Genomic DNA, 6,000 nt, shown 5'->3' with positions numbered 1-6,000 from the left:
TATAGTGAGAGCTTCAGCAAATATGACAAAAATATTTCCTTAGAAAAGTTACCACTGCTGCTTTAATTGCTATAATGTGAATAATATACTTTACAGGCAAGCATGGTGACTGCTGCAATATAGATAACTAGCGCTGGTCAATGTGTTGGGGTGGTTATGGTAAACAATCAAAGCAAACATGCCTTCAAACACACGTCTCTCTCAGTTCAGTTTCTTAATGGATTTGTAATTTTTAGAATTAGCACAAATGAACTTTTTTCAGTTTTGTGGGGAACTTTAGTTGACATTCTGTTGTTAGAGGGAAGTTTTCTGTTGACTTCTTTACTGTGTGAGTTTTATGGAGACAGCATCTACTGGACAATATGGGAACTGCAGTTTGAGGCAATGTGGACTCAATAACCACTGCGTGAAATGTGGATCATAATCACAAACACTGACTGCAGCAGTGAAAAGATCCATTATCAGGCATCTACTCTAAATAGTTAATACCCATTTGTACTCTCAACAGACATTTGTGACAATGCCATCAGTGTGTAACAACAGAAACCAGGGACACCGCTGCTAGATGTGTGTATATTTCATTCTTTGTGAACTGCACACACTGTGTGTGATGTTTAGTATGCAGAGATTACAGCAGAGACAAATTTCTGAAGTGACAGCAACAATTACAGTACTTTCACCATCACTTAAATCACACTTCTAGACAATCGTAGGGTGTAATGAAACGGAAAATGACCGTCCCGACTCTGTCTGCATTACACATTTGCACTTTCTGCAGAAGAGTCACCATCCCTTCTGTTTATAAACTTAATTATCAAAAATGCAATACAAATACAATATCGACATAAGAACTGTACATATGAAGATAAATAAACAGCTGTGAGGGAGTCTCGTTGCATGTAGGTTATACATTTGTGTGATTATGCATGTGACTAGTCTGAACTAATGACCTGAGGGAGTTTGAGTTATAAAGTTAGAACTCAAACAATGTAATAATGAGTATAATTATGAGTTATGAAATAGAGTGTGACAAAAGGATACACACAGCCCACATTATCTGGCACCACTTGATTCTCTTCCATCTATTTTTCTTCTTCCAGTGGCAAATGAGGATGGGGAGAGCTCCACCAGACCACAAGCCAGCTTTTCACGTAAGTATAATGTTCACTCTCTATTAGTCACGCTTCATTATTAGTCAATTCACTAAATTAAATCATTTTACCCTGAGTTAATGACATATTAACTACTGAGACTGCTTACCACATCAGTAAAATGGTTTTGTAATTAAAACTGAAAAAGTTCAAGTTTATTAAACTCAGCAACAAGATTTTCCCAAAATAATTCAGCTGCATACCATAATCTAGCTACATACCTTATTGAGAGTAGATTTTGATCACTGAATATTTTCTACTGAAGATAAAAAAGCAGAGAAATAGAAAGTCAAATGATCAATGTATTCCATCTGGTGCTCTCTGTTGCCTTAAAATATAGCACAAAAGCATGATACATTCGCTTTACATGTTCCCTTGAAATCTGTTATTGCTGAGTTCATGAAAATCTGTGCTCCTAAATCTGGTTTATGAAGTATTATGTTACAGCTGTCCCACTGTGTAGTAAGTGTGTTACTTTGATGCACCCACATGGGGGCAGCATTGCAAAGATGTTCAGTTCTCTTCCTCCTTTATACGGAGAGCCTAAAAGCCATGCACTGTGGAGATTTAACAATTCAGTTATTGTTAAAGGCTGTATACAAACCACCACTTGGTAAACAAATGAAACTTGATTCCTGGCACTATACAAAATGACAGTAACACCACCACCACCAAAGACTTTTTTTGTTTGTGTTTGTTTTTTGCAGGCTCAAAGTCCCAGAGTGCTTTGTGGAATGCCATCACGGCGGGGATGGGGATCAAAGGCAAAGAGCAAAAGCCCCCCCTGAATGACCCACGGAGCCCTGAAGAGATTCTGGCTGACGATCTTCCAGCAGCAGATGAACCAGATGCCACAGAGAAAACTGCCATCAGGTTTGCTGCCTATAGTTACAGAGCGTTATTGGTTAATTATCCTGTGTCAGGCTGCAGGGGGACATTCAACCAGCTCATTGTCTTACACAGGTGTAATTTGCATTCAGTCAATATTCCTTTTAGTATATAATGAGGAAACAAGTCAGCATACACAATCAAGCATCATTCTGTGTTTTATACACATCTTCTATTTTTGGAATCATATTTGTTCACATTGATTAATGTAAACTTGATTATTAAGTTGGTAAGATTTCAAGTAGACTCTCTGCTTGCTTTCTATGGAGAGGATAATCTTCTGTCTGACATTTAACATTCTTGAAACACACACACACACACACACACACACACGGTGCTAATTGCTATGTATGGCTGCTGACCTCAAGGGACGTGGGCATGATTGATTCCACCTTGATAACAAGGACTTCAAACCACCATTAACATAATTTGTTGTCACTTTTAGAATATTGAACGTCTTTTAACGCCTGATTCCAATTAACCTTGATGGCTCTGGAGACTGTTACAAATGCCGCAGGTGGCGAGAAGTGAGCATTTGTCACAGGTTGCTAAAAATGCACCTAGTACGCGATAACAAGCTTGTGATTGTATGCAAAATAGGCAACGACTTATGGCAAGCTGGTTTGGAGAGACTTTTTTTTCTCAAACACAGCAAGTTCTCACAGAGGGTTGCAGTTTATGGGGTTTTTGGTACGAGATGGTGGGAATTATCTCATTTTCTCACTTTCTCTGCTTTCCAAAGTCTCACTGCAGTAACACATGCTTCTTCTCTGGTGCTTTTCCATGCTTTCTCAAATTACAGCACTGTTGTTCTTTGCCATGGTCTCCTCTTAGAACACAGGTCCCTTTTTTCCAGGGTAGGGTGGTGACAAGGAGAAAGTGATTTTCCACTTGACTGGACACAGCCTGTTCCTTCATTTAAAAGCCACAGTCTAGATTTTAAAGAAAAACATGGACAGCGCAGGGCAGCTAAAAGCACTCTCACCTTCAATAGAGGAAACAGTTCATTTGTCCATAGAGACAGTGACTTATATGAAGACAAAGCTTTAGCTTTAATCAAGGTGGAGAACAAATGTCAAGCTCAAACCAAATGCTGCTATATCTTTGGCTGAGGCTGAGCTATTTGCATAAGTGTCTACTGGCCTGCAGGGGAATGATTAATGTCAGCAGCACTAGACGCCTAAATAAAAGTATCTAAAAGCTATCCTCCCTGCTACTTTCTTGTTTATTAATGTTACTTGATCAGTGAAGTAGTGACTCCCCCAGAGCAGTTTGCTGATTTACCGGCTAATGCAGCATTTAGAAAAGACCTTAGTTCACCTATATTGTTTTGTTGTATCTGTTTCATATGATTTACACTCCTCAATAGACAGCCATCTTCTTTCTTCCTTACGTCTTTGTCTGGGAAGTCCCACTAAGATCAGGGGAAGTCTTAGGCCAACAGTGGTTAATGGAGGGCAAATCCACAGGGAGTTGCAGGGATCTACAACTGAATGACAAATGGTTAGATTATGGTGCAAGGTGATTAAATGGCCGCGGAACTAGCAGTAATCCATAAAATGATGTAACCACCATGTCACCTCCGAGGCCAGAGCTTGCTGCTATCCTCCAGGCGATGATAATTAGATTTTATTGGAGTGTGGAGAGGGATCACATGATCTGTGACAAGGAGAATGGGAGTGAGTGAGTTAAAGGACAGCCGTAGCGACTGTCATAGACTGAGGTTGAATGGAGGTAAATGGAGGTCTGCTGAGGTCTAGGTGAACAAGGTGAAATTTAGTAGATTTTATTGTGTTTTCAAAGCATACCACTACTTTGATTAAACTCCACAGACCAAGTATCCTAACGGCTAATTGAATGAGCTCGGCTGGTTGTAGTTTCAGTCCTCAGTTTACAATGCCCCTTGATTTTCTTTTTACCGTTTTCCACTTATTTTCAGACCAGCTGAATGGCTGCCTAATACTTCAGATACATAGCTTCTGCTTAAATTGAGGGCATGCTTAGTCACACAGTGAGGGCGAGAAAACAATATGCAGCCATTAGCGTATAAACACACGCTGACTCATCTGTGCGGCTGGTGTCATGCTGGTGTTTCTGCTCATTAGGGGTGCCTTATGCATTTTAAAACACTTGCTAGTTATTAAATGGGGGGAATATATGGGGCTTTCATGCAGAGGATGAAACCTGTAATTTCTTTTGAATGGGATTGTGTTTAGCAGATGGTTTTATTACTGTTTACCTTAAGTCCACAATCCACTTGTACCCTACTTATGTTATTTATGCAGTGTGACAATTGAACTCTCTTCTAACAGTTGTTATTTTAAATCACTTTCTGTAGGTACAAATTGTAACCAATGAACTTAAAGAAATATTTCACTACTCTTTTCATAAAACTGAGCTGTCTATGCAGTTAAAAGGTGTAAAAAAAATTAGAAAAATTGTAAATTGATGCTATGTGACCTGAGAAAACAGAGAAAAGGGGCTGTGGGATTGCTTGTGCTCAAAAGTAGAAAACCTACAATTACCAGAATTCATTGGTCTTGTTGCCTTCCAGACATATCCAATAGGAGCGGTCTGGGAGTGCCCAGGCTGCACCATTGGGCTAAACTCTGATAGCACCACTGGGTACCAAAACACGGACATGTGTGTGTGCTATCTTGAACAGGCCTCATAAAAAAAAAACATTGTACTGTATGATTTTACACATAAGGTTGCTGTGTTAGTAAGAAGACACTGAAACTATTGCATTTAGTCTATGCTCAGATGTGTTTCTGATTCGCCTATTGTATGTATGAAACGGGTTTGCCCTGCAGGATTTGGTTGATTTTTGCAGTTTCTTTTCAGTACCCTAGTGTACATCTCCGGCACTGCCCTATCGATATGTTTTGAGTAATGTTACACATGCTCGTGCCCCTTCCTCTTCAGCAACTTGATCTAGAAGAAACTGGGGTCTGTTAAATTCTTTTGTTTTTGTAGTGGTGAGGAGGCAGGCACACAAAAAAAGGAGAAGTCCAATCTTCAACAAAAGCCCCAGAGGCAAATGAAGGGAAATGGGGGAGGGACTCCTGGTTCAGGCAACAAGGAGGGAAGTGAAATATTGTTCATTTACATTTACTAACCAAAAATAAGCAAAGTAACAGTTTAACAGTGACTAACATCACCTTCACATTTTCCATTAGATTCTATAGCATGTAAAATGTTTTTCAGGCCATCTCCTCTCTGCCAGCTGATGAACGAGACAATCAGCTTAACTGCTCTCATTTAGATATCAGCATGTGATTTCAAAGCAGCATCTCCAGCATCATTTCCATCAGCACTCGCCTCTTATCTGATTTGACCAGTTTGATTGATTTATTGATTTTTGTTTCAATTTAAAACTGCGTCTCTGCTGTGGCAGCCATCCCTTCAAAGGCGTAAAACACAAAGAGTACAAAGAGCCATTGGGGCTGTTTCCATTCTGGTCCCAAGAGAAGGGGAAGTAAAAGGTTTTGGGCACAGGACAAGTTATAACCCATTAGTTAAAATTACCTTTTCATTATAAACTAATCACTATTGTATTCCTCACTAGTGTATGTTCTATTGTGATTTGTAGGTAGGAACCAGCAGCTTTTGTTTCATTTGATAATAATTTGATCATCGTAAAAAAAAAAAACTTGCAATGGTATGATCAACTTGTCTTGTGATAACTTATTTATTGATAATGTCATAGGGAATACAGTAATTGTTCATAGTAATGATAAAGATTAATGAATATAATAAAAATGTGTTAGTTTAATTACTAATATAATAAATATTACTAAATAAACATAGTACTGATTGCTGGAGACAATTGGGAAAGTCTAAATATCTATAATGTGGCACCAGACAAACCACCTGTTTTTGTATGCACATTTTCAATTTGTACATAAAAGAGAAAGACAAAACAGCCTTTTTAAGGTTAACTATTCACTCAACACACATC

This window comes from Pempheris klunzingeri, chromosome 15 (genome assembly GCF_042242105.1).
Source record: "Pempheris klunzingeri isolate RE-2024b chromosome 15, fPemKlu1.hap1, whole genome shotgun sequence".
NCBI classification, from domain to species: Eukaryota; Metazoa; Chordata; class Actinopteri; order Acropomatiformes; family Pempheridae; genus Pempheris; species Pempheris klunzingeri.
This window is presented reverse-complemented; position numbering follows the sequence as displayed.